This window comes from Felis catus, chromosome B3, assembly GCF_018350175.1.
Source record: "Felis catus isolate Fca126 chromosome B3, F.catus_Fca126_mat1.0, whole genome shotgun sequence".
Taxonomy (NCBI): Eukaryota; Metazoa; Chordata; class Mammalia; order Carnivora; family Felidae; genus Felis; species Felis catus.
This window is the reverse complement of record NC_058373.1, coordinates 86,599,453-86,624,428: the sequence shown is the minus strand read 5'-3', so window position 1 is coordinate 86,624,428 and position 24,976 is coordinate 86,599,453. Positions and strand designations below refer to the sequence as shown.

Sequence of the window (24,976 nt, the reverse complement as noted above, 5' to 3'; positions counted from 1 at the left end):
ATTAGTAGTTCCTTGCCAATTTGTCATGAGTATGCCAATCTTCAAGTGATGGATTCCTCGCCTTTCTCTTCAGGGAATTAGACACACACACACACACACACACCCTACAGTATACATGTGCTGGCTCTAATATATAGAGTGTACACATACAATTAAATACCTTGGCATCTACAAAACTGTCCCCAAAGCATGAAATCAATAAAGTGATCTGCTGATTTGAGTAAAGCAAGAAAAGCATTTCAGATTAATATTTTCAGCTAGGTATTATTCTCATCAGGAGATACAGGAATTTATTTATTTAATTAATTATTTCCCTTCATCATTTATTTATTTGTAACATTTACAAATTTAGCCCTAGAACTCTGACCACTCCAATTTTTAGGTCTAGGCACTTGGAGTAAGGAGAGGAGAGAAAAAAATCCAGTATGATAGGTAAGATTAAAAAGAAGGCTTCAGTTCTTTCTTCCTTCCTTTTTTACCTTTTCTTTTTGTCTTATAGAACAGCATCCTGAATATAACTTATGTTAAAACATATATTTGCTTCTGTGAAATCTTTTTCATTTACATCAAAAAGGGTGTAAAACATTTACCTTGCAGATATTCTGAGAAGTCCATGGGCAGTGCTATTCTTTAGATATTAAACTCCCAATACTTATCTCAAGTTATCAAAGAATACGTGACTTCTCTTCTGGACCCTTACCCCAGCTTTTGTTAATCTATTAAAGAATAGGTTTGAATTTTGGTGACCAGTGTATTTCCAGCGTGGTGTTACTTTAGTCACCTTAAAAAGATCTCTTTTGTAACATCAATGGGAGGCTTAATCTTTGTCCTTAATTGTGACACGTTATTCCACATGTGATAGATTGTTGTGCGTCCTTCACATGTTTCCAAATATTGTGGAACTAAAGGCATTTACACAGGGTAAAGATGGCAGTGGTTTAGATCTTACAGATTAACAACTTGAATAAGACTTTAACATAATATGTATGGCCAGAATAAGTTCTATCTAGATAGAGGTATCTGGGAATTAACTTTTATGATATTTTGAGTACTTCAGAGTAACTACATTGCAGACCCAGTCTAAGGACCATTCTCTGAATAAAAGTTTTAATTCTGACATATATCCACCAGACCCCAGAAGCCACAGGGCAGTCCTGTGGTTTATCACATAAACAATTTGTCTGGTGCCAGAGCACACATGAAGGATTATGTGACTTCAAGTAAGCAGGGCACCATAGGATGGATGAATTACTAAACACAATATACCATGATTTTCATGTGGATGTCTTTGGCTCTGAAACAAAATTAGGAGGGAAGGAAATGTAAAACATTTCAGTAGAAATGATAATTCTGTATTATCTAAAGTGCAAACCCTAAGTACACTTAGTCTTGAGATTCACTGAATCATGGGGCCATAGAATATGGTGATGGAAAAGACTTATTTATTGTGTTTTCTAGTCCACTCACCTGCAAGATTATTCCCCTCAGAGTTATTCCAGGCCAGGTCCAGAATAGATTTAAATGTCAAGAATTGAAGGACTCCCATTTTTTTATCAGTGTAATGGAGAAGCACTATACCCATTGCAAAACATTTTGCCAATGGAATATTTTCTCTGGTATTTAGGTAAAATGGACTTATATTTTAAGTATACCTCTTTGAGGATACATTTTTATTAGCTCTAAAACCTGTTTCAGATACCTGAATGCCTGCCTCTATGTATTTAGCTGATCTATACACCTTTACTTCCTTTAATTCTCACCTAAGATTGATCCAAATAAAGTGCCCCAGCTGGGAAAACACCTTTATGATGTATAAGCCTTTGATTTTTTACTCTTAATACTGAGAAGGGGATAATAAAGTTAAACCTCAATAATTCATTTGAATTACATCAGGCAATTACAAACAGGAGACTGGGTCCATTTGTGAGATGCCATCCAATACTAGGTCAAGCAGCTTCTTCACATTTTAAGTATGACTATGATAAGAAGTCAAAGGACTTCAACCTCTTAAAATGTGGTAAGTCCTTAAATTATAAGAATAGAATCTAGAAACCAACCCCAAGACTGTTCCTTGTACTAGAGAGAGTTTAGAGTATTTGTGAACTTGTGTGTGGCCCACAGATTTGCATGTGGCCTGTCAGGAATACATTATGTCAGGGTTTTATATAGTAAAAAGACTGAGGAAGTTCATTATAAAACTTCTAAAAAGAAGTTAAATTTCTAAATTTCAATTCCAGGGATGCCAGAGTCTGGAGCTTCAAAGTTATATTATGATTTGGAATCTCGGATTCATCTGGACTCCCATGGCTCTGAAGGGCTTACTTCGTATACAGTGACCACTGGACCATGCTATGTTGAGGATCAACACTCCAGACCACACCCGTCTCTTAAGTTACAACATCTCTACTGAGTTAGGCAATTAGAAAGGAAATACTTACTGAATCTGACAAATAATTCACTTTGGAAGTGTAACCACAGTAAGAGGAGACTGCGTTAAGTAGAGAGAACAAATGACAAATGAGCACATTCCACTCACCTATCTTATCTTATAAAACACAATAGGTGAAAGGGAAAATTGGAATTGTAATCAAGATGAAAGTTGTAAGGCTTCTGATGATTCAAAGAGTAACATTAAGAAGTTGTTTAATAATATTATAGTCTATAAATGCACTGACTACAAGATTGAAAGATACCAGATTCTCTCAAGTTAGGTTCTGTGATGGGCAAGTTCCACCCGATTTTTGTTTCATTATGGTACAGTAAGTGATAGCACTGGGTTTTATTTAAGTCTCTGTATAAAAAGTGCTACTTTAAAAATGTTCAAAGAGCCTTCTTACATAAAGTGAGGTCTGCAATGTTTCAGAGTATTTCAAAGTCTTACGGTCACTTACAATTGTTACCAGTTGATATAAATACCAGTTGTTTGTGGAATAACCTGAGATCTTAGTAAGCACAAATTAACTTTAAAACAGAGTGAAACATAGTCCTTTTTATCTTCAGCATCAGAAAGAGTGGTGTAGTAGCCAGTCTTAAGCCTGGAAAAAAAAAGGGGTAGAACATAGTGAGATCCTTCTTGACTATACTCAAGATCCCTAAAACTGGATTTATCATGAGGGGTAATAAGCAGTAATTACTATGCTGTGACCCCCTCTCCCATTAAAAAAAATTTTTTTTTTTCAACTCAGGGGGTAAACTTGTTTTGAAGAGAAACAAGAAAATAGAGATTGGCAGGGAAATATAAGGCATGAAATGATGAGGGAAAGGGAGTGAGGGAGAGATGCCATGGCAGAAAAAGTAGATGGTACTGGGTCTTCCATAGCCTTCCAGACCAAGGGATTGGGGCAGTGAGAGATGGGATGGAGGCAAATTAATGGCTGGACAGAGCTAGACAGAGTGTGCTGGGGAAGGGCCAGGCGTGAAAAGATTTGGTGTCGTCATAGCAACCAGCTCAGCCCTGCTCCCCCTGAAGCCCATTCAGCTCTGAGCTGCCGGAACACGTTTTTAATTAAAGCGTATAAAAGTTGTTTTGTAAGGACTTCTCCTCATCCGATAGATTTCAAAATGGTTAATCAGGCTTCATCTCCTTTTGATGCTCACAAGAGCATGTGCTACTGCGCGCACAAAAACTGCCGCCGCCACCGCCGCCGGGTGAGTTATCTCTCAATCACAGCTAATACCAGGAAGGAGCAGGCCAGCTAGTTATTTAGATACACATACGCAGAATTCAGCGGAAAGCAGGGAGTCCATTTCTGTGACTGCGAGTGGAGACCTTAATTTGCTTTGCTCTAGATACTATGGAATTCAGCCTTCTGGATGGCTATTGTCTCTGGTTGATGTTCTCTTTAGCTTTTGAAAACAGCAAGATTTCTTCCCTCCTCTGGGCGATAACAGTATTCAAAGCCAAAATAAAACTTACAAATGTGTAAAGTAATAGTTAATCTAGAAAGTTTGTTTGTACCACTCTTATGTAAAAATATGGCGACCATCCCCCCCCCCCCCCCCTACTCCACCCCCGGCTTTTGAGAAGAGAAGGGCTCTTGCTTCTAATCCTCCATAAATTAATAATATACAGCAACAGTTGTATTTTCTTCTTTAATAAAAGAGATGACTTAATAGAAACCAGTATCTTTTGTTGATTTACTAAACAACTCCTTAGCAGATGACTTAAACCTCCTCCAGACTTTTGCATCTCCCTTTCCCCTTTGTTGATGATCTTAGTTTCTAACTTCCCTGAAAAAGAAAAAGAGAAAAAGCCCATTTTACCTGTCATCCATTCCTTCATCTACCCTGTACCCCAACTCAACATGTCTATTTCTCTTCTATTCTATGTTCTCTTCTACTAGTCCAGGATGTCAAGGAGTCCTGAAGTTCTTGTCTCAGACCCTTCTCTTGTTTTTTTGTTTTTTTTTGTTGTTGTTTTGTTTTGTTTTTTACTGCTTTACTACCATCTCCACTGTTGCTGTTTCCAATGATTCCTTCTTCTCAGCTTCAAACATGTAATGGTTACCTCTATTTCCGTGGGAAAATTTGATTTCACAAAATTTTCTAGTTCATATTCTCTTGCTCTTTTCACTGCCAAAATTTTCAAATGAGTGGTCTTCACCCACAGTATCTATTTCTCCATAGCCCTGCAATTTGATCTGTGGCCCCTTGTCTTGAAACAAACAAACAAACAAACAAACAAACAAACACCCAAAAACCTTCTGCCCTGAAGATCATCAGTGATACCTTGATTCAATGATGTTTTTACTTCATTCCCCCACACCCAGAGTCTCAAACAGTTCTGAATATTCTTAGCCCTAGTGACCACGCTCCCACCAAGGACCTCCTGGCACTAGCCTTTCCTCACTCTCCACTTCCTCAGGACTGCTTCTCTATCTCTATAAATATCTTTGTGTCTGTTCCAGCTTCCACTGTAGTTCCCCAAGGCTAAGTCCATTGATCTGAGAGACAAAAACAACCCCTAACATTTGGAAAATGGCTTGACGCTCCCAGCTAGGCTATGGTGTTTTTAGGAGTTGGCCTGGCATTCACAGGTAGGCCTAGGTATTCTCCTGTGAAACAAAAACTATTTTTACTAAACACCAACTTTAGACAACGACACTCTAATGATAGGAGAGACCAAAAGACCACTTTGTAATTTTGTCCCAGTACAGATAAAAATAAAGTCACTGCAAACCACAAAGATAGCAAACAATCCTCATGCTTGCTAATACTAGTAACTGTTGCTTCTTTACAAAGGATAGCTTTAGCTTTGTTCTAGTCTTCCCTCTTTCTAAATAAGATTTCTTGAGATACCCAATGACAGAATTACCCTTATATCCTGACAGTAGCCAATTCAAAGTCATACTTTCTTGAACCTTCCCCCAAAATATCTATCATGAGCCCCTATCTTATAATAAGTTACTGAAATGCCATGCCATCCCCTATCGTGTGTGGTCTTGTTTGCAAACAAGTAATAAAGCCAATTTGTTCAATCATACTATGTTCCTAATGGTCTTTGGCTAGAGGACATTGATAGGCCCTTTGTTCCTTTGTCTTATGGCTTGTGCTATCATGTATGAAGCTAAAAGTCCATTCCTGTCCTCCACAAAATCCCCCATCTTATTTCTATACCTCTCTACAAGTATTCAATAAATTTAAATTAGAGCAACACATTTCTCCCTGTAACAAGGCATGCCTCCTGACTTCCATATTTTTCTCATTCTCTTTGCTACTAAGGCTTGAAAAGTCATAGTCATCACGGACTTATTATTGCCCTCTTATTGCCCGTCCACCTAAAATTAGTCTGCCGTATCAATACACCCACTATCCCAATCTTTCCTTCTTTGACATCTCAAAGGTCACAATTTTAGCCCATACTACTGTGCACTATCTGTTAAAGTAGCCTCCAGAATCTTGTTGTCCAAGTCTTGTTTGTACACTATTCCTAGCCTAATATTTCTGAGCAACAGCTTTAAGTGAACAAAAATAAATCATAACCTCTTGAAGCCAGAGCTTTCACAGAAGTAAAATTAAGAATTACATATGAATAAATAGCATGATTTTCTCCCCTTAAAAAAGATAAATGTCATTGCTGCATACATGGAGTAGGGAAAGCAAGAATGCCTTGGATTACTATTTTAAAGACAGAGTGTGTGAGCAGGGGGAAGGGGCAAAGGGAGAGTGAGAGAGAGGAAAAGGGAGAGAGAGAGAGGGAGAGAGAGAGAGAGAGAGAGAGAGAGAGAGAGAGAGAGAGAGAGAGAAAGTGAATATTAAGCAGGCTCCACACTGAGTGGACCATGTGAGGCTTGGTCCCACAACCCTGGGATCGTGACCTGAGACGAAATCAAGACTTGGGCACTCAACCAACCTAGCCACCCAGGTGCTTCTACAAGACTCTGTTTCGTGTGTTGGGATCTATTTAAGAAATATCAAGAAAGTGAGGTACATTTAGAAGATTCTGGGTTAGAGAAGTACTGGACCACATCTTGCAAAGGACGGTTTAAATTGGGGATGTTTGGCTACAGAATAAAACATTTCTGTTGCATTGGAGGGTACTATAATATTTCAAGCATATGTGAGAGAAATTAGAATTATTTGTGTGTGATTGTAGAGGGAAGAATTAGGGTCAGGAGGTTGAAATTCAAGAAGATAGATTACTGCTCAATATAACAAATAATAAAATATTATTTTGAGAGAGAGAGAGAGGAGAGAGTGAAGGAGAGAGAGAGAGAATGTAGGCTCCACACTGCAAGTGTGGAACCTGATGCAGGGCTCGAACCCACAAACTGTGAGATCATAACCTGAGCCAAAACCAAGAGCTGGATATTTAAGTGACCGGGTCACCCAGGCACCCCAAAGGATTTCTTTTAGTTGAGCTTTGCTTATGATATTCTCTCATTTATTTTCCCCTGGGCATTTAATTCTAGGTTGTTGATTTTTTACTTTCAGCACTTTGAAGTTTTATTTTTTAAATTTATTCAATTTTTTTTCATTTTATTCTATTTTCTATTATTCTGAGAAGTTAACAATCTTATTGTTACTATTTTTAAATTAATATGTCTTTTTATTCTTCTCTTATTGAAGTCTGATAATTCCAACATCTCTGGGTCTGATTCTATTGACTATTTTATCTTTTCACATGGTTCTCTTGGTGTCTTTTCCAATGTGTCTTTTGTTTGTTTTTTTCTTTTTTTTAAATTAAATGTCAAATATGATATATAAAAGAGCAATTGAAACTGAGGTACATGCCCAAAATGGGAATATCTCTTTTGTCAGGCCATTAGTGTGGGCATTGGAGTGAATTTAGTAAGCACTTGAGGTGAGCTGGGGTTTGTGATTGCTATAGTTGTCTTTAGTGTACCACAGATTTAAAGTTTTTCCAGGGACGGGCTGGATTGCCACAACTTGTATTCAGTGTGAGGCCTAGAGAGCTGGAAGTGTTTTTTTCTCTTTCTTTTTTTTCTTTTCTTTTTTTTCTTTCTTTCTTTGTTTCATTCTTTCTTTTCCTTTTTCCTTCCTTCCTTCCTTCCTTCCTTCCTTCCTTCCTTCCTTCCTTCCTATTTTCTTTCTTTCTTTTCTCAGTTTCTCTGTTCCACCCTCAGATTTCAGCAGGCTATCAATGCCTGCAGCATAGACAGAGTCTATTTCTATATTTTTATTCCCCCCAGAAGTCCATGGCTGTTACCTGCTATTAGATGCAAGGCTCACAGTGGGTCAGGGAGGGTTACTCAGCTCTCCAGCTCCCATCTTGGTCTTAGGCAGGCCCCAGACATCTCCTCCAGTGGCAGGCAGCCTCCTATTCAGTGCAGGGTCTAGAGCACAGGCAAATTCCCCGTCCTTCCTCCAAATTCCATCTTGTATTGGTGAGTATCTTAGGCGTATGTGAATTTGGGAAGATCACCTTGATATAGTTGAAGCTGTTCTATTTACAATGTATCTTTACTCCTATGGAATAGCTTTCCCTAGGTCTGACACCAAAGCTGAGTCTCTGCTCTTTGGTGAGAATTGCATTCCAATTTTTGTCTCCCCAGCATCATGGAACTGACAAAGTCTCTTCTTAGTTCTTTATCTTTTTAGCAAAGTATTTTGTCCAAGTTTTATAGTTATTCTTGGTGAGTGAATTAATCAGATTTTAGCAACTCTGTTATAGTTGGAAGCAGAAGACTTTTCCTTATTATATTCTAAACCCTAGTCGCTGACCATCAAATCTTGATAATTCTTGCATTCAAGCCTCACATTCAGTCTCTTACCCATATTTTAGGAACTGGCATATGTTTGAAGTCATGTTATGCTAGCATTAATTTTCCTGTATTTGGTTAATTAGTCAATAAAGATAATTTGCTTATATATTGTAATTCTAGCAGAGTTGAGTATCTTGGCACTATTTATTATAATTGTTCTACTTAAAGGGCAGAAAACCACAGATTAACACCATCACGAAAAGCAAAACTTTACATTTAAAATACAGATCAGTGTATGGGATTCATATTGAATATTACACTATTTGGATTAGGTAATGTCTTTAGCAGAGGACTCTTATAGAGAAGGATAAATAAAATTTGTTTCAATTACTTTAGTGATTGAACAATATATAAAAAATATAGTGACACGCAAACCTAGGTTAATTTTTAAAAACTCCCTTAAAAACAGGTTTTAAGCTGTGTTAAAGATAGCTGGAGTGATACAGTAAGTAAACTATGCTGATGAGAGTGAAGAGGTAGAATGTTCTAGAAGTGAAGCACATTTTAAACTAAGATTGTTGCCAAATAGCAAGAAGATGGAAGATTAGGGAAGAAATGGAAGTGTGTTAGTATTAAACAGTTTTTGTAATGGCTACAGAAAGAGGAAAGATATGAAAAGAAATACAATCTGAGTTTAAATTCAAAGCTAACTTATGTAGGATAGGTCAAAAGAAGGAAACTGGATTTGAACGATCCTTTTAAGAAGGAAGTTGTAGCATGGTCACCATACCATAAGTGAGGTCGTCATGGAGGTAAAGTGGAGGGACTTGATTAATATTACAACTCTTGGCATCTTTCAGTGGAATATATGGAGCTGAAGATAGGGAAGAATTTAAGAGAACAAATACAAGGAAGCCAAATACCATTTTGTTAAGTGCCATAAGACAGTTAAACTGAGGAAGTGACAAACTGTATTCTTGCAGACAATGATAGGAGAGAACTTCATGGCAGGGAGGATAAAAGATTTGAGTGCTATCTTTGTTTCACTGAATTTCAGGGGATGGATCTCCATTTGAGATTGATTTATTCATTAATAAATGAAATCAACACACTTGTTGTACAATTACTAGTGGAAAGCATTGTAATAGATACTTCCAGAGCTATATTAGATGATTCTTGATCTTAAAGAAGTTAGCGTGATAGGAGTGGTGAGATAAAATAGTTAGTCAACTGTGGGGAAAAAAAAGTAGAAAATGGTCATTTTGGTTTCTGGCATATAGTAGGTACTCAGTAAAGTTTTGCTGAATAAATGAATGACACATAAATGACACATAAAATAATGACATAAAATAAATGAATGACACATAAATGACACATAAAAAACTGAGATGGAGAATAAAAGTAATATTGGGGAGGCATCACAATCCCAGACTTCAAGCTATACTACAAAGCTGTAATCATCAAGACAGTATATGGTACTGGCACAAGAACAGACACTCAGATCAATGGAACAGAATAGAGAACCCAGATATGGACCCACAAACGTATGGCCAACTCATCTTTGACAAAGCAGGAAAGAATATCCAATGGAATAAAGACAGTCTCTTCAGCAAATGATGCTGGGAAAACTGGACAACGACATGCAGAAGAATGAACCTGGACAACTTTCTTACACCATACACAAAAATAAACTCAAAATGGATGAAAGACCTAAATGTAAGTCAGGAAGCCATCAAAATCCTGGAGGAGAAAGCAGGCAAAAACCTCTTTGATCTTGACTGCAGCAACTTCTTACTCAACACATCTCCGGAGGCAAGGGAAACAAAAGCAAAAATGAACTACTGGGACCTCATCAAAATAAAAAGCTTCTGCACAGCAAAGGAAACCATCAGCAAAACTAAAAGGCAACCGACAGAATGGGAGAAGATATTTGCAAATGACATATCAGATAAAGGGTTAGTATCCAAAATCTATAAAAAACTTATCAAACTCAACACCCAAAAAACAAATAATTCAGTGAAGAAATGGGCCAAAGACATGAATAGACACATCTCCAAAGAAGACATCCAGATGGCCAACCAACACATGAAAAAATGCTCAACATCACTCATCATCAGGGAAATACAAATCAAAACCACAATGGGATACAACCTTACACCTGTCAGAATGGCTAACATGAACAACTCAGGCAGCAGCAGATGTTGGCGAGGATGCGGAGAAAGAGGATCTCTTTTGCATTGTTGGTGGGAATGCAAACTGGTGCAGCCACTCGGGAAAACAGTATGGAGGTTCCTCAAAAAACTAAAAATAGAACTACCCTACGAACCAGCAATTGCACTACTAGGCATTTATCCAAGGGATACAGCTGTGCTGTTTCAAAGGGACACATGCACTCCCATGTTTATAGCAGCACTATCAACAATAGCCAAAGTATGGAAAGAGCCCCAAAATCTCCATCGATAGATGAATGGATACACACACACACACACACGCGCACACACACACACACACACACACACACACACAATGGAGTATTACTCGGCAATCAAAAAGAATGAAATCTTGCCATTTGCAACTACGTGGATGGAACTGGAGGGTATTATGCTAAGTGCAATTAGTCAGAGAAAGACAAAAATCATATGACTTCACTCATATGAGGACTTTAAGAGACAAAACAGATGAACATAAGGGAAGGGAAACAAAAATAGCATAAAAACAGGGAGGGGGACAAAACAGAAGAGACTCATAAATATGGAGAACAAACTGAGGGTTTGTGACGGGGTGTGGGAGGGAGGATGGGCTAAATGGGTAAGGGGCATTAAGGAATCTACTCCTGAAATCATTGCTGCACTATATGTTAATTTGGATGTAAATTTTAAAAAATAAAAAATAAAAGAGAAAAAAAGTACTATTGGGAAGATCAAAAAAGGAATTTATAGGGAATATGACAAGTGAGTAAGACCATAAATGTCAGACAGGATTTAGACATGAGATTGGAGGGAGGGGGCACTTCCAGGTGTGGGTTAACAGTGTCAGGAAATGGAAGCCAGACAGTTTAGGGTGTATACAGGGGAAGGTGAAGTTGAAGTATGAAAGAGGAGGGTACAGGAAGATAAAGCTGAGAAGGTGTCTGGAACAAAAGTCTGGAGGGCCTTGAATGCTCTAAGAAATTTGGAAGTGTATTCAGTAAGTAATACTTAGCATCAGAAAGATGCTAATATAGTATAGATACTATATCTATATTACTATCTATATATACTATATATTATATCTATATATTATTATATATACATATACTATAATATATACTATTACTATAGTAATATAGTATACTATATTACTATCTATAATAGTATAGATACTAAACTATTTGGATCACATGAGGATATATGGTTAGAGGTACAAAGAGAAATTATGAGAAAGATGGAAGAAGACAGGGAGGAAAGAGAAAGTTTCATCCAGGTATACTTGGCAACTGAGACTGTGAAGGTCCAGAATAGAAAGGGGGAAGAGAAGAATTGGGGATCAAAGACACTGACAATGAAAGGTGTAGTTCTGATCCTCTGTCAAGCGATAAGGCTCTTGCTGGAAGGTTCATGTTACTGAGCTTGTACAAATGGAATATGATTTATTTACTAACATGCAGAAAAAAATCTATTACTAGCAACAGCACTTAATTGTGTTGTGCAATATGTAAATTCTTTATTAAATCTATTCAGAGGCAGCAAGTAAGGAGAGTTAGAAGGCAGTTTCCTGGGAAAAGCAGTCTACACTCACTGTCTCCATTTCTATATGTTTCCTTCACTTCTAATTGCCTGCAATTTGGATTTTGTATCTTATTAGAGTAGAAATTGCTCTGGTTAAAATCACCATGCACTCCTTAATTACTAGTCCCAGTGGCACTTAACCCAAACACCATCTCCTCTGGGAAGCCTTCCTTAATCTCATCAGCAAGGCAAGATGCCTTCTCACCTGTTTTGCTGAAGCATTCTGAGCCTGCCTCTATTATGGTATCTCCCACACTGTATTATAGTCATTTACTGCTACATCATTCCCTCTGGACTGTGATTTCCAGTCAACTTCGTATCCTTAGCACTGGGATGGTGTTGTCTGGATTACTGATAAATACAAACAATAAAACCCTCTCTAGTATCTCTTTCAATCCTCTCATTAGGATATACTTTTAGAAAAATACTGAAGACTTCCAAATATAACTGGCATAGAAACATTTCTTCTGAGAACATTACTTCCGCCTTCACTTGTACTGTAACTTATGTGTTGTCATTAAATGATTAATATATTAATAAGGCTTAGAGGTTTTACAATTGATTCTCTTATCCCCTAACCCTCACCTGTGGCTACAGTCTGTTATCCATACTTCTTGTGACTGTGTCATATTGTGATTTCTTTAGGTAAGTAGTATTTTGAATTAAATACTTTTAAGTGTCTTCTATGTTCCATATGTTCTAGTTAGTGTTGGAGTTCTAAAGGTAAATAAAAATTAATAAAAATAAATAATTTCCATGGAATTTATGGTATTTTTAAATTATTTCTAAGTTCATCTAACAAAGTCTTGTCTAGTAATACAGTTCATGGTCAGTAAGGATGCTTCAATTTTTATTTTATTTTATTTTATTTTATTTTATTTTATTTTATTTTATTTTATTTTATTTTATTTTATTCTAGAGAGAGAGAAGACCGCACAAGCGGGCGAGAAGGTCAGAGGAAGAGAGAATCATAAGCAGGCTACATGCTCAATGTGGGGCCTGACTTGGGGCACGACTCTAGGATCATGACCTGAGCTGAAGTCAAGAGTTGGAAGCTCAACCCACTGAGTCTCTGTATGTGTCCATTTTGAAATTGTGTTCTTTTAATAAATAAAAATCTAAGTTTATATTCAAATTTAGTTTGTGATTTTTCCTTAGTGTAACATAAGTCAATGAAGGAAAATCATTTGGATAATTACAAGTTTGTTGGTAGATGTTATTAAATGAAAGAAACTAAGCACTCACACACACAGTATTTTTTAAATGTCAACTTAAATATTATTTTTTGGAAATAGTTTCCTTGATGTTTATAAACACGTAGTCTGTTATGATGAGGGTAGCTGCAATGAAAGCTTTGCTTTTGCTTTTATATTGGAAAATTGGGCCGTCTATGGACTGAGATACAGTGAAAGCATTACAAAGATTTTGCAAACAGACTGAAGGAAATCAGAGGTCTTGAAAATTGGTCTTTCAAATATACCTCATCATCATTCTTAATGTAAACCTTTCTTCTAATTGTTTTTAACTTCTAATCAAGTAGAAACTATGCCTACATGACAATGCCAGTAAGAGAATCTGAGAGAGGATTTTCAGGAAATAAATCTTTTAGGGAATAAAATACTCTTTAAAATTCACCATTTGTTAAAACAACGTATGTGAGTATAAACTGGCTATACGTTTAATTTTAAAGATCAGACTTAACATGTTACATAAAATCACTTATCCTTAAAAGCAAAGCACAACTGTTTGCCACAATTATTTTAATACATTTCTCTACTGAGATAAATTTTAAACTCAGGAAAGCAAGATTTGGAACGAGAAGAGTTAAAAAACACGAAGCAACAGTAACCCCATTTAGATAAGGGATAGATGGGTGGAGCAGGGGAACAATACACTAAAGTGCTTTTCTTTCACAGATCTTGGTTCAAATTAAGGTTAAATTCCAAAGGAGGATGTGTTTTCCCCATATGGAGTCTTAAAGGACATGCCTTTGTTTCCAACTTCCCAGAGAAGATATATGTTAACACAAACAAAGTATTTCATAATAAATTTAACTTTTATAGAGTGACTAATGCCCTGTGAAGATAAGGTAGACTCTCAGTCACCTGTGTTTAATCCAGGCTGAAGAAATTATGCCAAGGGCACACTGACAAAAACTTGATTCCTTTGGAGAGGATGGCAGTAACTTGGTGGGGAGCAGAAAGGGTCTTGATTTTTAAAAGTCTCATTGGAATGACTCTCCCTTCCTCACTGTGAACACAGTTTAGCATTTATGTACTTTGGAAGGACAAAGAGGTGAGGTAAGCCTGCCAAAATCTGAACCTGTGTTTCTGGGAACCTGTTAGTAGGTCAACTGTTACAAATAGAAGAGAAACTGCAAAGGAGCGGTGGGTGCTAGAAACTTGGCAGTTGGACTACATATAGCTTTATTAAAGCCTGCGTACTGTTCCTTCCAGATCTCAAGGGAGGCGCTGTGAAGTTTAAACTGCCACGACGGATCACTATTATTCAATCAAATCAAGCTTTGGTGGGGAGTGGGGGTGGGAGGCAGATCAGCATAGAAAAAAAAACAACTCTTTTCTACTAGAAATATTTACAGTTAAAAGAAAATGATATATTTAAAAATGTACTTGTTAATAATAATTTATTAATCCATCTCTTCCTGTTAAGAAAGACAAATTCATTATGTAAATACTTCTCTTTCCTTTTCCCTTTCTTTTATCTTGATATTATTCTTTATTAACTAGTAGCTTAATTCTTAAGTCCTTATTCTTACAAAATGTCTCTGAATTTGTGACTAGGTAATTTATCCATTGACCCCATATAGCCCTCTTCCATGTGCAAATTCTATTGACTTCAACTGAAGATGTAAACATTGGTCCTGAGGCATGTGAAGGGATTCCTTTTTGGGAAAGGGAAACAAAAATGTATTCGCGTCAATCATATCAGACATATCTAACTACACAGGACATGAGGTTTAATCTATTTTTTATATTTATGAATTCATCATTGATGAAAGGCTTATGAAATCTAATTAACATTTAAATAAAACAGGATAGCATTCTCCCTTCTTCCTCCACTCAGTGAAAAAGGAGACACGGACATAGAAAGAACTTGATTTTAAGTTGCTTTATGATAAGTTTTGAAACATGTCTTTACCTTATCTTCAGGTCACTAATATTGATTTTAGGCAAAATTAATTTTCATCATTTATTCCAATCTACTTATTTCTTGCCCAATTTCCTTCTTGTGCTCTGAATTTAAAACAAAAAACCCCAAAATATGTAATATAAAAAAAAACCCACAACACTTCTTTTCTCTTTTTGTGTTAGCCAGTGGCTAAGAGAAGAAAACTTTTCTGACCCTACACTGCTAGACAAGAGTAATGGAATGAGATTTTTCTTCTCAGGATATGTAACATCAAGTCCAATTTCAGAAATCAATTAACTATTCAGAGAGGAACACCACAAGGGGGCAGGTGAATCCAGGGTAGGTCCTAGGTGAGAGGGTCTTAGTATTGGGAATTCTGGTCAAAGGAGGGGAAAATGAAATGAAAATTAGAAACAACTCTAAAAATAATATTTCTTCATGAACATAAGCATTTAGATCTGGACCATCCAAGTGAAATCTTATTTAGAATATATCCAAAGACATTAATTACAATATACCAAGGAAATAAATGAAAGAGATCAAATCAGTGTAGTAATACACTGAAAGTGATTCCTGTATTTACAAAGGTCAACAGCATGGTTTTACAAGAAAAGAAAGACAGTAGCTGAGAAGAAACCCAAAATTTACTATAGAGCAATTAGAGTATGCATCGAAAATAAATTTCAACTAGATAGATGAAGTATCAAATAATTAGATATATGAGAAGATAATTTTGCTTCAAAGTGATTTTAATAACCAACAATTTTATAACAGAACATAAACTTTGAATAATAGAGCTATAACATTTTTCCCCCTACACAAAAACTGAGAAATTAGTTTCAGGCACTTTAGGAAAGATAAATGCTGCTTAAAAAGATTATTTAAAGAGTCTGCTTTGACTTTCATTGGAAATTAAACTTAGTTTACCAAGAGGAGGCAAAAGTGAATATTAAAACATTAGTTCTTCTAAAAAAATATTTTAAAATTGACACCAGACATCCTCTGTGAGAATATCAGAGACAGCATCTTCAATGGCCAACATATATACATACCTACTATGCAAAGTAGCCAGGACTAATTCTATTTGGTAAAGCTGGAAATTATCACTGGCCTCCCTTTTATACCTCACTAAGGAAATGCATTTCATTATTTGATGTGGGTAGATAATGTTATTTATCTTTTACCGATTAACAAGATGAAATGCAGAGACAATTATAGCATAATATGTAGTATAATATAGCATAGTGTAATATGTATATAGCAATATGTAATATGTATATAGCAATATGTAATATAGCAATGTGTAATATGTAGCACGATGGCATAGCACAATATGTAATAAAATATGTAAGTTTTGTCTCTTACTACTAGTTTTTATTTAGTTCCTAATACGAAGTAGGATCTTTAAAATGAGCATTTAAGTGTCTTATTTATGATCAGATTAACTTCTTATTTAGGACTCTGCAACAGTTTTCTATAGTAATAATGTAAAGGTCACTTCTAGTATAGATCTATTGATTGAGGAGGTCATCTTCTAATAGATTTTAGGGCAAGCTAGGTTTTAGAACTTGGGGCACTAAGTTGAGTAATCTTTCTGTTATACTATGATGTATTTTGGTTTCATTATACCACAGGATTTAGTATTCTAGAACAGTAATCAGACATTTAAGCCTACTTTTAAAGCAAAGCTCTGAACTCAAATGTAAGTGCTCATTCTTCTATCACCTTAACAAAGTCTGTTTTTCTCAAATTCACTCATTCTTCTCTTAGTGTGTATATGTGTGTATAAATACACACACACACATAAAATATACTCATGCACATAAACTCATACACGCATACGTGTATATATACATACATACATGATGCAATCCATCGGTGGAATTTTAGGTTAGTCTTTCTCCTCTTTTCAGTCTGTTATTTAGATTTCTCTTCCTTGTCTTTCTTTATTCCAAGTAATCCAGAGTCCTCATAGGCTTTGTCACCTAAAGGACATGGAGACAGCTTCTGCAATGCTTGAAATAATAATGCTTTGATTTGTCAATGTGAAAAGTTGGATGGCTTTTAAAAGCTGACCAGTCCAGGGCTATTTGCACATAGTAGACATTCGATAAATATTTGTTGATTTGATTTATTCTAGGGTAAAGAACTGGGTAACAACCCTTTTTTCCTTCACTCATGTACAATGGTTAAGCCTGTGTACAAATGCATTTATGAGTAAATATTAATGGTCATGGTCATTAAAGATGTTTTAGAGAGAGAAAAAAAAATCTAGGTCTTTAGGCTTTAAGAAATAGCAGTGATTGGGGGTATGTGTAATAGAATACTCTAAGTAGTTATCAAAAAATAGATGACAGAAACAATAAAATGGGGTCCAACTAAAGAACATTCTGATAAATTATCTGGAAACAAAGTGGATTACCCTATAGTGTTTGAATCAATCACATGTTGAGGGCCTAAATTTTTTATTCCACATACTAAGGCAATAGGCATTTTAATGAAAACTTCGGGATAATATTTTGGTTATAAAATTTAGTGAGCACATACAAGCCACATAATATTTCGTTTGGTATGTTCTTCCTTGTGATAGTCACAAAAGTGTTTATGTATGTTGTATTGACAGTTGAGAGGCCTTGAACATACAAAATGAATATTACTCCTATATTTTGAGTAATGTATAACTTTTAAAGAGTTAAACTCTATACTCCCATCATTTAGAAGAGCATAATTGATTTATTTCCTTTTCTGGTCACTAACAGTAAAAACTGTTTCTGGGCTTACAACATGTTAAATTTTGGCTCGAGGCAAATTTACAACAGCAAGGTTTATGATAAAATCTGTCAAAACATTAACCATGATGGCACAACTTTCAGCTTTTAACAGACAGATAGGAAAGCGGGAACTTAAGAGTGGATACACATTCGTATTTGAAAATGCTTGCTTAGGTCACATTATAAAAGTTATTCAATTCCGTTGTTCTCATTTTACCCAAATGTGAAAGTTCTATACGATGACTATGTGTTTTAATTAACTGGCTTCAAAGAGATGGGAGATCCTCGGATTAAAGATACAATTCCAAGTAAAAAATTACTAGCTAAAAGAACTTCAGATGTTCAAGACAAAAGCTAAAAATCTACAGCATTTTCTGTTTCTTGTCTGATGAATTTCAAGAAAAATTAACTCTCAAACATAGGTAAAGTCTAACCTTTTTGCTTTAAGACAAAGATGATTCATTTAGCCATGTGCCAGCATTTGAGCACTATTCATGAAGATAATTTTAATTTTTCAACATGGTAAACAATGTTGGCAGTTTTGGTTTACTGTTGCTTGATGAGTAAAGGGCTGTAGTTCCTAGAAAATTACAAACAAAATACTGTTATTGAAAGTGAATCACTCTACTGGCAACCAGAGTAACTAAGATAGGTAACTTTGTGTGTGAGGTACATACTATAAGCAATTTCAGAGGCCATACTTTCTTGAAAATGTAATTTGGTTAGACAGCCAGGGTGAATTTATGAGAAAAAACTTCTTTAAGGAACTTAACGATTTTCAGTGTGTTAATGTCATTCATAGTCATACAAGTAAATGTAGTGAATATTCTACGCTTGAGTGTTTCAAAAAGGCTTTGATATAACTGACCTATTTATTGGAAAATGATTTGTATTTTTTAAGCTTTAGGATCTTCATTGAACAAGTTACATAATGAAAACTGGTGGAGAAGAGACAGAAAATTAGTTGCTAAATATTAATTTTTGAAGCTGCCACTTGATGGGAAATGTTCATGCACAATTTATTTGTTCTCACATATCTTAAAATATGGCTTAGAACTAAAAGAATAATACATAACTAGAAAGTAAAATAACAAGAAAATTTATCAAAATAATCAGAATTTAGGAAATTTTACTTTTTGGAAATGAAGAATCAATGAATTTGAAATCATGATTTAAAGTACATCACAGCAATATCAACAGACATCCAAACACACATTGGTTTATACATTGCTTGCATTCTCTTTCTTTGATTTTTGATACACTTGATTCCAGAAAGCAATTTAGTTATTAGCATTGTTCAATAAAGAGTTCAATGGCTTATTTTGGGGTCTGGAAATTTTGTTTAAACTTTCCAAGACAATGGAACCATGTCTTCACTTTATCATAGAGTAAGATTTCAACTTTATAGGGACCAACATTTGACAGTTACACAAGAAATTCTGCTTAAAAAACCAAACCTAATCAAAATCAAACAAACAACACAAAAGACCGAAACTCTTCACTTTAACTTATTATGGTTAAAAGTTAAAGTCTTCAGATGAGCACGTTTCACCTGATAATATGCCAAGTGCTAAATAATTTGACATGCTAATGTATTTTAACACCACTATTTTGGGAAATGACACTCAAATCTTCATCTTTTATTAAAAGACACATCACACAAATGTTGATAAAACAATGCAGTTGGAAGATTTAGTTTTTGTCATTAACAAGAATGACTATTTACCAAGTATTTTACCTGCGCAAAGAAATATGGACAATCTCTGACCTGTAGAAGCTGCACTGTAATGGGAGATAGTACAGGAATACTATACAGGAATACTAATAACTGCCCTAATACAGATGACGACAGAGCTATGAGGCATATAGAAGAGAGATTAACTGTGGCTTGGTGGTGAGGTTAGGGTGGGGAATTAGGGAAAGCTTCATGTCGGGGGTGGCGTGTAAGTATTCTTGAAGGATGAATTGGATTTAAACACACGAAGGTGGATTTGACTGAGTAGAGGCTTAAAAATGGTAAATGAATTCAATAATGAAGATATAGGGTAGGAACTGAAATGGAGAGTAGGCTTGGAGCACAGGTCAAAGGTATTAGTATGAAAGAAAGTCAATTCTATTAATTTTTTTGCCATCCATATGAAAACAAAATAATGTGCCCGAGTTTCCAGGTATGATTTGGTCAATTGGTTTTTTTTTTTTTTTTAAATCTAATATGGAACCAGAAAACTTTCCTAAAAAGTCTAAAAAACAAACAACCCAAACAAAACAGTACACATACAGTTCATTCTTTGATTCTTGAAATAATAAAACCACTGTTTGTCTTACCGCAACTGAAAGACAATAATATCTGCAACATTTAAATTTTCAGTCTGCGATATAGCTGTATTTCCTGAACAGCTGTTGCATTTTTTATAAACACAGAAATAAAATGATTATTTTGATATGACTGAAGTTTTAATTGAAACTGCTGATTTCAAAGGTGTTTCTTTGCTTCTATTTGACAAACAAGATTAGGTATTAACTTAAACGAAAAGATGTCTTCATGTCACCTAAATGAAAGTATACAACTGTGCTTTATAATATGACTGCAGTTGAAGAAAATAAGATGCAAAAAGCAAATCTAATTTTGTAACATGAAAAGATTGTGACGTAAAACATCAGAAATCAGTGTGTATGTTCAAGTGGATAGTAATTCTTCAAAGTAATTCTTCAAATTCTGAGACATTTTATGTCAAATTACATATCATTATTCAAACTGTATTTAAATTTTCTCAGCCAGAATCATCTTCAGAAGTGGTTGATGAGTGGGAGAAGAAATTGAGTCTTCTCTCGTCTATTCACCTGTTTTTTGTTTCAAACAGTATGCTTAGAAACAACTGAAGCTTAGAGATTTAAAATCAAAACTTGTCTTTAGCAAGCCGACGTGTACACAATCTATATGGGTCTGAGAAACATTCTTTGTGACATTATCAGGAGGATCTCCCTAGGCAACAAAAACTGTTGGCCTGGAAGAAAAGGGCCACATGAGACAAAGTATACTTGACCGGTATGTTTAGCAATACTCACCTTTCCAAATGTTACATAAGTTTGTTTCCTTTATTTTAGGCAAAGTTCCTAAGTTTTAATACAGGTATGCATGTTGGAGTTTCTGTTACAAGAGGTATGATTTTTGAAATGTAGGTCATTTCTTAATTTCAGCTTTCTTAGATGCACCTTGGTTTATTTATTTTTCACATATATTACGAAGGTTACTTTTGGGGGAACAGCTGGACTCCACAGGCATGAGCATCTGACTTCTTAAAGACATAGAAATCATATAGTTTTTAATTATAAAACCAGAAATGTTGATGGGGGCTATTTTCTCAGTCTTGCTTTACATCAAGCCAGTGTTAAAAGTTCGTTAGCTAGAGCTTAACAACACAATGGCTGAAGGAATGGAGTTACCACACAAGTGTTTAAATTCCACGCCGGATCCCTAGCTACAACGGAGAAGAAAGTTCAAACAACAAAAACAGAGTTGCAAGGTCTGAACTTGTGTGTCACGAATACCTCTTACTCATCACCAGGCAGCTCTTATTCAGGGCAACCAGGCCCTCCCAAGCAACATGGTTAATTGAATAAGGATTCTAAACCTTTTGGCTGCAGATAAACCAAAGTGGCACATGGCTCATAACTCAAACATTTCATTTTAAGCAGCTGTTAGTTTTCTTGCCCAGGCTAATTTGGATTATTCAATCATTTTCTTTTCTTTAATGAAAAACTGCTTGTAGTTACTGGTGGGGACAAAGAGCTGCAATTATGGATCTTGGAAAGTAAATTTATTATCTACTCATTTTAATCATGTATACAAGTGATACTAAATTTGGAACTAAATTCAGAAAATTTTATTAGCAGTGCAATTATATCTGTGTGTGTGTGTGTGTGTGTGTGTGTGTGTGTATGTGTACACATTTAATAACATTCAGTCCTGACTACTGTTTCCTGCTATGATGAACCTGGAACCTCTCTCAGTAAGCAACTAAAAATGCTGGATAGAAAATGACAGATATCTTCGCAAATCCATCAGTGTATTGGCTAGTTGGTGAGGAATACACAGAGGCCTACACCTAAGGAAAACTGGGAACCCTCAATGGTAAGCAGTTTTTACTTTGAAAGCATTTGCCCTATGATGGGGGTGAATTTGAGCTTTGGTTTTCATGTACTTCTTAGTGGCACAGGGGATAGGGGACAAAGTCCAGGGTCCACTCAAGGAAAAAATCTTAAACTTGGGCTATGAATGGAGAATAAAAAAAAATCTCCCTCTATGAACACTTTTAAGATTCCACATAGGAGTGAGACCATACAGTATTTGTCTTTGTCTGTCTTATTTCACTTAGCATAATGCCCTCAAGTTTCATCCACGTTGTTGCAATGATAGCATTTCCTTTTTTATGACTGAATAATATTCCACTGTGTATATAGACCACAGCTTCTTTATCTATTTGTCTGTTGATGGACACTTAGGTTGTTACTATGTCTTAGCTATTGTAAATAATGGTTCTAGAAACATGAGGGTGCAGACATCCTTTTGAGGTAGTGTTTTCATGTATTCTGGACATATTTCCAGAAGTGGAATTGCTGGATCATATGGTAATTCTATTTTAAAATTTTTGAGGATCTTCCATACTGTTTTCCATAGTGGCTGTGCCAGTTTATAATCCGAACAACATACAAGGGTTCCCTCACCAGCATTTATTTATTATCTTTTTTGATGATGGCCACTTTAACAGGTATGAAGTGATATCCCTGTGTGGTTTTGATCTGCTTCTACCTAATGCCTAGTAATGTTGAGTATCTTTTCATATACCTGTTGGCCCTTTATATATCTTCTTTGGAAAAAATGCCTAATTGGGTCTTTTGTTCATTTTTAATTGGACTGTTTTTATGCTAATGAGTTATATGTTTTTGGATATTAATCCCTTATCAGATATACGGTTGCAAATATTTTTTCCCACTCTGCAGGTTGTCTTTTCACTTTGTCAATGGTTTTGTTTGTTGTGCAGCTTTTCAGGTTGATGTAATCCCACTTATTTATTTTTGATTTTGTTGCTTGTGTTTTAGGTGTCATATCCAAAAAACCAATGCCAAGACCCATGTCAAGGAGCTTTGTTCCTATGTTTTCTTCTAAGAGTTTCATGGTTTCAGGTGTTATATTTAAGCCTTTAATTGATTTCAAGTTAATTTTTGTGAGTGGTGCCGGACAGGGTCTAGTTTCATTTTTTTGTTTTACATGTGAATATCCAGTTTTCCCAGCACCATTATTTATTTATTTTGTTTCCTTATTTATTTTGAGAGAGAGTAGGAGGAGGGGCAGAAAGACAGGAGAGAGAATTCCAAGCAGGCTCCGTGCTGTCAGTGCAAAGCCCAACATGGGGCTAAAAACCATGAATCATGAAGTCATGACCTGAGCCAAAATCAAGAGTTAGATGCTTCACTGACTTAACTATCCAAGTACCCCCCACCCCCAGCACCATTATTGAACAAACTGTCTTTTCTCGAGTATTCTTGGCTCCCTTGTCAAATATTAGTTGATAAACTCAATTCTGTTCCATTGGTCTGTCTCTTTTTCTGCTAGTACTGTCCTTAGCTTCATAGTATAGCTTGAAATCAGAAGTGTGATGCCTCCTACTTTGTTCTCTCAGAATTGCTTTGGCTATTTGAGGTCTTTTGTGTCCCATTTAAATTTTAGGATTGTTTTCTATACTTCTGTGAAAAATGCCACTGGAACCTTGATAGGGATTGCATTCTGTGCAATCTGTGGATTGCTTTTGGTAGTAGGGACATTTTAGCAATATTAATTCCTCCAATCCATAAACATGGGAACTGTCATGAATTTTATAACCATAAGCTAGCCCTCATGTGGGTTTTCAACCCAAATTATCATTTAAGTGGTCCAGTAAAATTCCAATTAAGTTTCTAAAGTGCTCTAAAGCCTGTATGTGTTCCTAGGTGATTAACAGAAGCAAATGTGAAGCCTTTATGGAGGAACCGACCTTCAACCCAGGCCCTGAAAAGTCCCACAGAGGATAATTCTAAGAAATATAGGCTCATATTCATGAATCACCAAACATCCAAAGAAATATGGCAGCAAAAATGTAGCTAGTGGAAAATACCGTAAAATTGGAGCAGTGAATACTTCAGATATTAAAATGATCAGAAATCAAATACAGAATAAGCATGTTTAAAATGTGTAAGATAGAAAGGAATTGAAAATATGAGGTAGGAACAAGGGACCATAAAAATGACCAACTGGATTTGGGGAATGATCAGAATATAACCTTCAGAAATGAAAAAAATGTAATAACAGAAATTAAAAACTCACTGACATTTTGCTTCCAGAAGAGAGTGGTTTGTGGCAGACCAATGTCCCTGCTAAGAATAAGAAGAAAAGTTGGAAAACTTACAAAAAGTAAGCTGGATAACTTACTAAAAGTATCAGAGAGGGGCTGAAACAAAGAAGAGGGGGACAAAGACTCTAGAGAGGAAAGAACAGAGAGGTAAACTCTGCAGCCGCTCTCCCCTGGAGGTCTTTGCTGGTTTTGGGTGAAGGTGAGAGAGTGATAATCTGGTCTTTGTCCTGGAAGAAGACTGCTACTAGAGACAGAGAAAATAGCTTTCAGCAATTCTTGCAAGGCTGTAGTGACAGACCTGGAGAGCCAAAGGGCCTGAAACACACACCTAGTTTTCCCTTCAAAATACTTGGCAAATTCTGAGCTGTGCTAAGTTGAGGTTAAAAAAGCTCAGATGAGACTATCTCAATGGGCCCCAGTGAAGCTATCACTTACACCGTTGAAAGCTCGAGTGAGCTAGGCCATCAGAGGAGAGGCAAACCAGAGAAAACTGAGCCTTACTCAGAATGTAACCCAGGTACAACTCAGCATAGTACCTGACTGGATTAAGGTGATTAGCTTCCACGCAATCTTCCCAATAGAGGAAAGGTTAAGCCCTCTCTGGAGGAAGACAGAATCTTCTAGAGGGTCAGGATGTCTTGCATTTAGTCAACCATTAATTGATAGGCATGCCAAGAGACAGGACCATGCATCTAGAAAGCAAAAAACAAAAACAGACCATGGATGATTCAGAA

The 24,976-nt window shown here is 35.9% G+C and overlaps 1 long non-coding RNA gene across 1 annotated transcript; it reads right to left on the bottom strand.

Moving 5' to 3' along the window:
- Positions 1-273: 273 nt before the first annotated feature.
- On the bottom strand, positions 274-22,249 carry LOC109500809. Its single transcript, XR_002158574.2, has 3 exons — positions 18,288-22,249; positions 16,945-17,067; positions 274-3,035 (listed from the first exon to the last, which is right to left on the bottom strand). It is a non-coding gene; the product is annotated as an uncharacterized LOC109500809 (long non-coding RNA).
- Positions 22,250-24,976: the final 2,727 nt, after the last annotated feature.